This window comes from Salvia splendens, chromosome 17 (genome assembly GCF_004379255.2).
Source record: "Salvia splendens isolate huo1 chromosome 17, SspV2, whole genome shotgun sequence".
NCBI lineage: Eukaryota > Viridiplantae > Streptophyta > Magnoliopsida > Lamiales > Lamiaceae > Salvia > Salvia splendens.
Window position 1 is genome coordinate 15,975,916 of NC_056048.1, and position 13,136 is coordinate 15,989,051.

Here is a 13,136-nt window from a genome sequence, read left to right on the forward strand (position 1 = left end):
GTGGCATCTAAGGTTCATCAATTGTTCTTAAGTTTTGTCAAGATGTAGTGATGCTTCTCCGATAAAGTGTTTTGCTATCGTATATAATAGCGTATTAACACTGTTTGGGACTTGTGTAATAACCTTGTCCCTATTTTCTGTCTTAACAGCATTAAGGATTTGATTTTTTACTTCTTCGTTGATGCAAAAATCCCACCATCCTTTAAGCTGGCCAGTGAAGCCTTGAATTATGGCTCTTGCAATAACAGGATCTGTAGTGCCACTGACCCTATGGGCCGAGGCATACATTGTCATATAATTTATGACATCTTGTATTTGGTATTGAGAAAGACCATCAATATTCCATTCATTAATGGATTTCCCATCATAAGAGCAAGCATTATATTCACTAAACTGCTCTAATTGGAGATCTACCGGAGTAGGCCTATGATAATAGGGCTTTGCATGGATATTATAAACTATCTTCTTTTTATAGGAAGAAGACAATTTATTGACCTCTAAGGGATCATCCTCAATCCTCATTTTCTCGAATTGTTTTTGGAGTTCACCCAAACTTTGATCAGAATTTTCTGAGTCATCAGACTCTTCCGATTCACATGGTTTTTCTCCTTTATTAAGAGGAGCGCAATCATTAATTTTTAGGTTATTTAACCTTTTTGCAATCTCTCCAATCATTTCAGAGGAGACGTTGGGACAGAAATTTATGTCCAACTTATCAGAAGACATAGGTTTGAATAAAACCTTGCTATCCCTTTTGGGACCGAAGTTTAAACCAAAGTTTTCAACTTCGGTGTTCTGGGATACCTTTTCAATCCTATTCATCTGGCCTCCTAAAGTTTTGAGATAAAGATTTGTAAAATTGTTCTGTGAAACAATATCCTCGAATTTTCCTGCTGAGCTTCCTTTATAAGGAGAGACAAGAATTTCCCCTTCTAATGTTTTAATAGAAAGATTCATTTTTAGGGGATGGATACTTTTAATAATTTTTCTAGAAACAGTTTTGAAATCTTTGAGTGAAGTCTCAAGAGTAGAGATAACCCTTTCGTCCTTGAAATCAGGAAAATCTCTTTTCTGTAGAGCATACATTTTCCTAAGAAATTCAAAGAAATCGAGAGTATTTTCTCCGTTAGTTTTTCTCAGAAATTTTCTATAAAGAGAAAACCATTTGCTTTGACCTTTTTCACTTTTAAGAGAAAACCATTTTCTTTTTAAATCACTTTCCTTTGAATAAAAGGAATCAAAATCTTTATCATCTTTACTTAAGACATTGATAGAAAAATCGCTATAAACCATTTCCGAGGGGGTTGGAGAGGTTCTTCTAGTATTACTAGAAGAAGGAATTTCTACCTTATATTCAGGATGATTTATTCCTGAAGGTGAAAAACACGTTCCTTTTATGTTTTCCTTTTCAAAGTTAGACAAAGGAACGGAAGAGGTAGAAACTCTACTCTTGTATCAGAAAACCTGATTTCGACATCACCATTTGAGTGTTCTATTACGTCTTCAAGTTTTCTTAGTTCCGGTTTTTCCGGTTCTATGGCTTCTTCAAGGAGCCAATTTTCAGGAAATTTAACCTGATCCCAAGTAATAGTCTGGGGAATTTTAACATTACTCTTTTCTAGATTAGTGACAAAAAGAGTAGTCTGTTTTTCTGATTCGTAAGGAATTTCCTTACATCTTGGGATAACAGAATTCATAACCTTATAATGTATCCTATATGTAAGGATAACATTTTTTGCTTCTCTAGCCATATTAAACCCTTCGGTTCTAATATCTAAGCATAAAGCATTCATTAAGGTCATGTCTGTTAAAGACAACACAAAATTGGGAAAGCAACTAAAATAAATTGGTCCATCACAAAGACTGGTTTCTACAATCCCTAATAAAGAATCATGAAACCTTAGGTGTCTTTTATCACGAACATCAATTAAAGCAGAGGTGTTTAACGCTTTTCTAGTTGCAGGTTTTAGTCCAATTTGGACTAATCCTAAATGAAGGAATTTGAAATTCTTTCTGTGTTCTTCAATTAAAGATTTAGAAAGAAGTTTAAAAGAACTAAATCCCGTTCCTAGAGTAACGGATTCTTCAACAGTTTTTACGATATAATCAAAGTAGTTAAACCGTGGCTTATCACGGGTTCTTTTTTCTTTTGAGACTTCTCGGCAACTGTATAAGTCACCTTGCCATTCTTCTGGAGAGATGACAGGGCTTCACCACCCCAACCAGAGGCCGTTCATACCGTCGCAGAAACAACCACCGCAAACATACGAGGAGAGGAGGCAGATCTGGCAGCGGGGTTGGAACTGTTGGCTATAAGCGAACCAAGGTTAGATTCGTTCGTTGAGGGGGAAACCCCTGTTTTGTCTGATAAAGAAGCTGTTGTCTCTAAGGGGGTGAACTCTGTTATAGCTGTTGTGGATTTTGTTGGGAAAGACACCCAAGGTACATCTGTGAGTGTGGATCTGTCTGCTGTTTTGCCTGTTAGTATTACTGAGGGGAAAACCCCTGTTGCTGAAAAATTCGAAGAGGGGGAAACCCCTGGTGTTTGTGTGAGTGTTTCGGAGGGTGACGAAGCCCTAATTTCCGAGAAGGTTGTGGAGGGGGAAACCCTGGAAGTTTTTGGGGGCAGTAAGGCCCATGTTTCTGAGAATGTAAGTGAGGGGAATACCCCTGAAAAAGCTGTGGGTACTAAGGCCCAGGATGAGGAAGAGTTGGTTGGGGGGGGGGCAACCCCTTTGTTGAATGAGGAGGGAGAAGCCCTCATTTCTGAAAATGTACAGGAGCCCGCTAGCGACGGGATGAATTTGTTGGTAGATCTAATCGATGTTCCAGAGGGGACTGTTTCGCCGATAAGTGCAAGGGAAGTAAGGAGGCAAGCTCGTCGGAGCTTGATTGATGAGATTGACGAATCCGTCCAGCAAACGGAGGAAGGATCGCTGGGTCTAGCAACCGCAGCCCCTAAGCAGGCAAACTCTCCCAGACCTAGCAGTGGAGAGAAAGAAGAGGAGGAATGCCGCCACGCGACCGAGAGAAAGAGGAAGGGAAAACAGATTGCTCCTTCCTCGACCAAGAAAGCAAAAGGAAAGTCCGTTGAACCCTCTCTTCCTCCACCTGCTAAGGTACCATACGCTGCTGGATCCGAAAGCCCTGCTAGGTCCAGTGATTCCGACGAGGAACAAGAAGAGGAGCTCAATTTCAAGCCTATAGAAATCTGGATCACCAAGGAATTGCTGGACGCTGTGAGGAAGTTCACTGACCCAAAATGTGCCGCGACGTACAAAGAGAAGAGCGCCGTGGGAAAGTATGCTAAGTCCGGGAAGATGTATGACCCAGAGGAGCTCAAGGAGATTGCGTCCAACAACGAATTTCGGGAGTACATAGAGGCAATCAGATTTGATTGGCTGCTCAAGCACAGCACCTTTGAGGTTCCGATCACCTTGGCACGAGAATTCTTTTCGACCTTCCGGTTTAAGTCCACCACTGACTTGGATGCTGACTCCATTAACTTTCCCCTCTTCAATGAAGAGCACGAGATGAGCATCAGAGAGTGGACTCTCCGGATGGGTTTGCTGACACGTAAACAGGACGACGAAGGTTTATGGAATGAGAAAATGGTAGGACCGCCTAAGTCCACACCCGGTTTCAAGCCACAGAGTGCTTGGGAGTTTGTTACCCACCCAAGGGTGGGTCAGTTTAAGACCAGCTTTTCGAAAGCCCGCCACATCGAGAACAGAATCCTGCGATTTGCCCAGACATTTATTAGCTATAATCTGATGGGCACCGCCAACAACGCCTTGACAACCCCCGACCTTTATTTTACTTGATGTATGGCCAAGGGGGTTAGTGTTCATCTAGGCTATTGGCTTGCCCAGGCTTGCCACCAGGTAACTGCCAACCCTTCCAGGCATTTATACACATGTCATCTCCTAGGGGCTTATTTGCAGCGCAACGTGATCTTGAAAGTCCATAAAGCCTGCCGAGGAGTGGAGATGTGCCTACCCCCGGAAGTTTTCAATATGGATTATTTCTTCAACAGGGGGCTCCTATATACGCATGGAAAGGAGGTAGATTTTACGAGGTTGGCGGGTCAGAAGTTCCGGTGAAGCAGGAAACGGCGAGTGTGGAGGCAGGTGCTAAGATCGGAGTTGAAGAAATGAGACAGGAGGTGGGATGGATGCGATCCGAAATTAAGATGGTTCTGGAGGGGATTGAGACCCTACGGGGTAATAAAAAGGACAGTGTCAAGGTTGAGAAAATAAGGAAGGAGGTAACTGAAGGAGGTAACTGAAGTCAGATTGAGACCCCTAATTGATTCCCCCCCCCCCAACCAAGTAACTTTTACTTTTCATCTTTTAATTTTTTTCGTTTTCTGTTTGCGTTTATCTGTGCCAGCATGCTCTGTTCTGTATATACGTGTTCATGCTAGTCTGTTGTTTCTTTTTGTGTGTTGTCTTCTTTTATGAGTCTAGGAGTCTGTTTTGTGTTAGTGTCTTGTTTGTAGAGTCATTCTTGGGGACCGTGCGTTGAAATTCGCCTTATTCTTTTTCTTGTCTTTCATGCTTGAGGACAAGCATGGTTTAAGTGTGAGCAGTTTGATAAGGCTAATTTCATGCATAGGTCTAGGGGATAAATTTGTGAATTTGCTCGGTCTAACACATGTTTTAAGCCAGGTGTATAGAAGAAATTCGCCAGGTCCAGGAAAAGAAGGAGGCAATCAGACGCCCGAGGTAACTTGCGAACAAGTGAACATTGTGAAAGAAATTGCAAGACGGAGTAAATCTCAGAACTGAAGGGTAGAATGGAGATTTCTACGAAGGTTCTAGAAGATTATGTCCGTGTCTATAAAAGGAAGGTTGCATGCATTTTGGAGGGATCTTCTGGGGGGAGACCTCACTAACAGCCGGCAGCTAGTTCATTTTTCTATACACTTGGGTTTTTAAAGGGAAATTCAGGGGGTTCCGCGCTGGGGTTCACTTTCGGCTTTCTCGTTTCAAGTTGGGTTGTAACACCGTCCTGTTGAGGGCGAAGAAACAAGTTCCCGTTTACTTTTCTTGCATTTTATGGTTTCCACCGAGCTTCGCTGTTCGAAGCCCGGCATTCTGTTTTATCGACTATTTCTGTGTTTATGCAAGTTTAATTTTCTGTTATGTCGATGTCTGATTTTGCTGTTGTGATTTTCTGGAGTTTTGAGCTTGCTTGCTTGTTTTGGATGCGTTTCGCAATTGTTCATTGAATCTGTGCAGAGTAATGGCTGAATCGGAGTGATCGGAGTTTGTTGGTGAATGAATCGGAGGTCTGAATTTGGTTTTGTAGTTTTGATTGTGGAAACGTTTAAATTTGATGTTGATCGGAGTAGATCTGTTAGATCGGAAGTTCTGGAGTGGAATCTAGTTGTTGTTAGTTTCGGATTGCTTGAATCCGGAGTGGATTAAGCGTTCGACCAAACTTTTACATTCTGTTCGAATCTGGGTATGTGCTCTGTTTCCTTCATTTTCGTGTTTAATCCCGTTGAAGAAATGCATGCTGTGTTAGTTAAATGCTCAGTTAGTTATTTGCAGCTTTTCTGCCGTTCTTGCTATTTCTGGGTCATGGTCCCCACTGTTAGTTGTTTCCTGTCTAACTAAATTAGGTAGTCGTTTACACGGTCTAGTAAGTGAATTTAATATACCGAAGTCTTGATGATGTTTGATCTCAGCATGTTTATAGTTTTCTAGGTCTAGTGTTTACATTTCCTGCCTAGGTCTAGTAGTAGTAATACCTCAACCCTGTTTGCGTGGCAGCAGCCGCTTTTGTTAAGAGTCTCTAAATGATTTCTTACGTGTCCGTCTTCGTGGGATCGACCCCTGCTTCTCTATACTAGATCATAGTATTCGGGTTGAGGGATCTTTGAAGGGGAGTTAGTGTGTCCAACGACAGAGCATTCCGTGTTCTATTGAGTTCCTAGACCAAGTGATCTAGTGGATTCATAGGACCTGGCATCTCAACCTAGCACATCGCATTTTCACCATACACGCAAACCACGCACTTCAGTGGTACGGGATGCCGAGGACAAGCTTCTTGTGGCCTTTGCAACACCCCTCGAAGCTCATTCGGCCCTCGAGCCTGAACTCATGGCCCTACAACTTGGATTGGAACTCGCTAAGGAGTTTGAGCGCCCTATCTGGATTGAATCGGATGTGGAATAGGCAATCAATCTTCTGAAAGGATCGAAATGGGGCCCGGCTCACTCTTGCCGAGCCATGGCGCGCCTTACGATCAACAAGAGACAAATCACTTTCCGGGCCACTTTCATCCACCGAGAGGGTAATTAGACGGCGGATCTCCTAGCCAAAATGGGGTTGTCGTTGGACGAGATGGGAATCCCTAATGTTCGGGTTCGGAAGGAAGAATAGCCGCTTTTTGAGGGTTGTGTTGTATGAGGCGAAAGTTTTTATTTTGTAGTAGCCTTTTGATCACTTTTGTAAGGAGTAGGGTGAGGTCCGAGACACTTGGAATCGGACCGCATACTACTCTTGATTGGTGTAGGCACACCACTTTTGGGTGTGGCCTTGTTTTGTAACCTTTTGACTGAAATATAGGGATGAGGGACCCACGAACCCTCCACCATGAGGGTGTTTAAAAAAAAAAAACGCGTTCGTCCATGCCTCACTAACAAACACCATGTCCAACCTTTCAAACAAGCCATTCTTGGCCCATGTGAATTCCGCGCCGTCGAACCCCGGGTCAAGTAGCTGATGGAGACACACCCAAGCTGATCTACAAGGATAAGAAGATGGATCCATTGATCATTCCAAGTGGGCCAATTACAAGAGCTAGAGCTAAGAAGATAAGGGAATCCATGTTGCTTTTAGTTGTAGAAATAAAAGCCCAATTACAAGACCATTCTACATTGGGCCAAGTGGTGAATATTATTCAAGTTTGTGGGCAGCCCAAGGCTTGAAGTTTGGAATCACTACATATCACATTTTGGAGGCCCAAATTGATGATACATGATGCATTTTCGTCCAAGTTGGAGCAGCCAAAATGAAGGGTCTATTTTAGTTACATTTTATGTTAAATAAGTGACTTTAGATATCCTAGAGTTACACCAAAGGTTTAGGAGTTACTTTTCTTTTATTATGAGTCATTTTAAGTGTCTTAAGTTGTACTAATGATGTGAGACTTTCAAGAGTCCATTCTAGCCTATAAATAGGCTTGTAAGCATGTCATTTGAAGACACCATTGATAAAATACGAAATAGACTTTGTCTTGTGAGTTGAATTCTCTTTGTAGAGGTTTTCACTTGTTTGGAACTTATCAAGATACTTTGAGCAAGTTCTTGTGGCGTTCAACCATACCGAGGTTCTTGGCTGATCATATAGCCATCGGGTCGAGGTTTTCTAAGCTAGGGAAGTGGATCAAACCAGATTATCAATCAAGGGAGTCCGCTGCCAAACCTTATACGTGGGGTTCTTGGATCAATATATCCAACGGGTCCTTCGTCGTATCCCAATCCATATCATTTGGTATTACGAGCCAACTGGTATTGATCTATCCTTAGCTTTATCTTACATTGTTTATCTTTCATATCCTTGAAAAAAAACTGAAAAAAAAGAAAAAAAAAAGAAAAAAATGAAATACATATTTCACCTCATATTTTCTTGACCATTTCCTTTCATCCTTCATTCAAGGGCTGAAGTTTGGTTGGTCGTTATTTGTTCTTGTTTGTTCTTGTTTGTTCTTGATTTGTTTTTTACTTGTGTTATCTTTGCAAAAGAAAAAGAGTGGTAAAAGGCTTGAGTGGTGAGATTATTTGAGGGGAGGTAAAATCCAACGAGTGATATATACGAGTGTTTTGTGAGGTTTATTTTTGTGTGATACACAAGTGAACTGTGAGGATGGATTCTACTGATGAAAATCAAATTGATCCTACGTTGCAAGCCATCCAACAACATTTTAGACAGCTTGGACGTGTTCTAGAAAGTGTTTCAGAGCGCTTGGAGAGGCTGGAACTTCAAGCAAATGCAAACAATAACGAGGAAGAAGAGTGTGGATGAGAGGATAATGCTTCACATAGGCATAGAAATGAGAGGCATGGAAACGGTAGAAGAGGGTGTACAAATGAAGTTGATGGTGATTTGAGAAGTATCAAACTTAAGATCCCAACATTCCAAGGAAGGAGTGACCCCGAAGCTTATTTGGAGTGGGAGAGAAAGGTGGATCTCATCTTTGAATGTCACAACTATTCCGAGGAGAAAAAGGTTAGGCTTGCTGCTATTGAATTCACTGACTATGCTATAGTTTGGTGGGATCAATTGACAACTAGTACAAGGCGATATGGAGGAAGACCAGTTTCGACTTGGGAAGAAATGAAAGGCATAATGCGTAAGAGATTTGTACCTTCTCATTATTTTCGTGAATTGTATCAAAAATTACAATCTATGAAATAAGGTACTAAATCTGTTGATGAGTACTACAAAGAGATGGAGATTGCTATGATTAGGGTAAATGTTGAAGAAGATAGAGAAGCAACCATGGCTCGATTCTTATGTGGGCTGAATAGGGAGATTGCAAATATTGTGGAGCTTCAACACTATGTGGAGTTGGAGGACATGGTTCATATGGCCATGAAGGTGGAGGGACAATTGAAGAAGAAGGGAACAATCCAAAAGAATTTTTCAACAAGTTCTCATTCCTCAAGGACAAAAGAGTGGACTTCATCCAAATCCAATTTTGGGGCAGCTTCTAAACCCCAAAATGAAGCGTCGACATCCAAGTCCAAAGAATTTGAGAAGGGTAAAGGTATTTCTACTTCTACTTCTACTCGAAATAGAGATATCAAATGTTTTCGTTGTCAAGGTGTTGGACACATTCATCTCAATGTCTAAACCAAAGTGTGATGATTTTGAAGCCAAATGGAGAGATAGAATCTGAAAGTGAACGTGAAGATGAGGATGATGAGGAGGAGGATAAACAATTGGAGGAGATTGGACCAGAACATGGAGAACTTTTGGTGGTTCGAAGGGCTCTAAACATGCAAAACAGAAACGATGATCAACAAAGGGAGAACATCCTCCACACAAGGTGTTTGGTCCAAGGTAAACTTTGCATAATGATTATTGATGGTGGTAGTTGTGCAAATGTTGCAAGTTCTGAAATGGTGGAGAAGTTGAGCTTAACAACGGAAAAACATCCTAATCCATACAAGCTACAATGGCTTAATGATTGTGGAGAAATTCGAGTGACTAAGCGAGTTCTAATTTCAATTGGAAAATTATAAAGATGATGTTCTTTGTGATGTTGTGCCAATGCATGCAAGTCACATTCTTTTGTGGAGGCCATGGCAGTTTGATCGTAGGGTGATTTATGATGGATTTCACAACCACTACACCTTCAAGCACAACAACAATTCTATTATGCTTGTCTCATTGACACCTCAACAAGTTCAAGAGGACCAACAGAAATTGTCACAAGCAAGGAGAGCTCGTGAGGTTGGGAGAAAAAAAAGTGAGGGCATTGAAAAAGAGTCGAGTGAAAAAAAGAGTCGAGAGAAAAGTAAGAATGAGAGAAAAAAAGGTGAGGGCATTGAAAAAGAGTCAAGTGAAAAGAGTCCGAATGAAAAAAAAGAATTTTTATGTGGGAGGAAAAGAAATAAAGAGTGCAATAGTTGAAAAAGAGAGTGTTTTCATCTTAGTGTACAAACAGTCTTTGTTTACCACTAACGAATTAACCACTTCTTTGCCAAGTACTTTTGTGTCTCTTTTACAGGAATTCGAAGATATTTTTCCTGTGGAAGAATCAAGTGGAATACCTCCATTAAGAGGTATTGAACACCAAATTGACCTTATTCCCGGGGCAGTTCTACCAAACCGACCAGCCTATAGAGCCAATCCCGAAGAGACTAAGGAAATTCAAAGGTAAGTGCAAGAGTTGTTGGACAAAGGAAAAATCCGTGAGAGCATGAGTCCATGTGCTGTTCCAGTAATTGTTGTTTCTAAGAAAGATGGATCATGGAGGATGTGCATCGACTGCCGAGCAATCAACAAAATCACGGTAAAGTATCGCTATCTTATTCCTAGGCTAGATGATATGCTTGATGAATTGCATGGATCTGTTGTGTTTAGTAAGATCAATTTGAAAAGTGGTTATCATCAAATTCGAATTAGAGAAGGAGACGAATGGAAAACAACCTTTAAAACAAAATTTGGTCTATATGAGTGGTTAGTAATGCCTTTTGGTTTAACTAATGCACCAAGTACTTTCATGAGATTGATGCACCATGTTTTGAGAAAATTCATCGGAAAATTTGTGGTTGTTTATTTTGATGATATTCTTATCTATAGCAAAAATGTGGATGAACATCTTAACCATGTGCGTGCAGTTTTGGATACCTTACGAAAAGAATCATTGTACGCATATCTCAAAAAGTGTTCTTTTTGCATGGATAAAGTTATTTTTCTGGGTTTTGTTATAAGTGCTAATGAGATTGAAATGGAAAAGGAGAAGGTGAAAGATATTTTAGAATGGCCAATTCCTCAAAATGTAGCACAAGTTAGAAGTTTTCATGGTCTTGCAAGTTGTTATAGGAGGTTTGTCAAGGATTTTAGTACAATTGCTGCACCTTTGAATGAGATTGTGCAAAAGGATGTTTGTTTTTATTGGGGAGAAAAACAAGAGCATGCTTTTAATCTCCTTAAAGAAAAACTTACAACTGCACCAATTCTTTCTTTGCCTAACTTTGATAACATGTTCGAGCTTGAATGTGATGCATCTAGAGTAGGCATATGAGCTATTTTGTTGCAGGATGGAAATCCAATCGCTTACTTTAGTGAAAAGTTGAAAGGAGCTCAATTGAACTATCCAACGTATGACAAGGAGTTATATGCTTTGGTTAGAGCTTTGGAAACATGGCTGCATTACTTGTGGCCTAGAGAGTTTGTAATTTATACGGATCATGAATCTCTCAAGTACTTGAAAGGTCAAGGTAAGCTTAGCAAGAGACATGTTAAGTGGGTGGAATTCATTGAATCATTTCCCTATGTAATCAAGTACAAAAAGGGAAAAGAAAACATTGTGGCTGATGCATTGTCTCGGAGGTACATTTTGATCACTACTTTGAGTTCTAAGTTGCTTGGTTTTGAGTTGATTAAGGAAATGTATGATAATGACCCGGACTTTTCTTCTATCTATTTAGCTTGTGAGCATGCTGCATTTGACAAGTTCTATAGGCATGATGGCTATTTGTTTAGAGAAAATAAACTGTGCATTCCTAAAGGTTCTATGCATGAATTGCTTGTGCGTGAAGCTCATGGTGATGGTTTAATGGGGCATTTTGGAGTCCATAAGACAATGGATGTTTTGCATGAACATTACTTTTGGCCTAAAATGCGTGTGGATGTTGAAAGAATTTGTAAAAGATGCATAACTTGCATGCAAGCCAAGTCTAAATCACACCCACATGGTTTGTACAAACCATTACCAATTCCTAGTGCACCTTGGGAGGATATTTCAATGGACTTTGTCATTGGTTTGTCAAGAACAAAAAGAGGTAGAGATTCAGTTTTTGTGGTTGTTGATAGGTTTTCAAAAATGGCACATTTTATTCCATGTCACAAAACTGATGATGCATCTCATATTGCTGATTTGTTCTTTATAGAAATTGTCCGTTTGCATGGTGTTCCTAGATCAATTGTGAGTGATCGAGATGCCAAATTTGTGAGTCATTTTTGGCGTGTGTTGTGGAATAAGTTGGGAACTAAACTCTTGTTTTCTACTACTTGTCATCCACAAACTGATGGACAAACTGAAGTAGTTAATAGGACTTTGTATCAATTACTACGAACTTTAGTTTAAAAGAACTTGAAAAGTTGGGAGGAATGCTTACCTTTTGCTGAATTTGCTTATAATCGAAGTGTTCATTATGCTACTAACTTTTCTCCATTTGAAGTTGTGTATGGTTTTAATCCATTGAGTCCACTAGATTTGATTCCAATACCTATTGAAGAACGTGCAAGTCTTGATGGAAAAGCTAAGGTTGAAATGGTGAAAAGATTGCAAGAAAGGGTAAGACTCAACATTGAAAAGAGGACAGAACAATATGCAATGAAGCCAACAAGGGTCGGAAACAAGTTATCTTTGAGCCGGGAGATTGGGTTTGGTTGCATATGAGAAAGGAGAGATTTCCTTCGAAAAGAAAGTCCAAGTTGCAGCCAAGAGAAGATGGACCATTCCAAGTGATTGCAAAAGTCAATGATAATGCTTACAAACTAGACTTACCTGGCGAGTTTAATGTAAGTGCTACTTTCAATGTTTCTGATTTATCTCCTTATGTTGGTGAATTAGATTCGAGGACGAATCCTCTTGAAGAAGAAGGGAATGATGGAGACATACCCAAGCTGATCTACAAGGATAAGAAGATGGATCCATTGATCATTCCAAGTGGGCCAATTACAAGAGCTAGAGCTAAGAAGATAAGGGAGTCCATGTTGCTTTTAGTTGTTGAAATAAAAGCCCAATTACAAGACCATTCTACATTGGGCCAAGTGGTGAATATTATTCAAGTTTGTGGGCAGCCCAAGGCTTGAAGTTTGGACTCACTACATATCATATTTTGGAGGCCCAAATTGATGATACATGATGCATTTTCGTCCATGTTGGAGCAGCCAAAATGAAGGATCTATTTTAGTTACATTTTATGTTAAATAAGTGACTTTAGATATCCTAGAGTTACACCAAAGGTTTAGGAGTTACTTTTCTTTCTATTATGAGTCATTTTAAGTGTTTTAAGTTGTACTAATGATGTGAGACTTTCAAGAGTCCATTCTAGCCTATAAATAGGCTTGTAAGCATGTCATTTGAAGACACCATTGATAAAATACGAAATAGACTTTGTCTTGTGAGTTGAATTCTCTTTGTAGAGAGGTTTTCACTTGTTTGGAACTTATCAAGATACTTTGAGCAAGTTCTTGTGGCGTTCAACCATACCGAGGTTCTTGGCTGATCATATAGCCATCGGGTCGAGGTTTTCTAAGCTCTGGAAGTGGATCAAACCTTATTATCAATCAAGGGAGTCCGCTGCCAAACCTTATATGTGGGGTTCTTGGATCAATATATCCAACGGGTCCTTCGTCGTTTCCCAATCCTTATCAGTAGCCTGC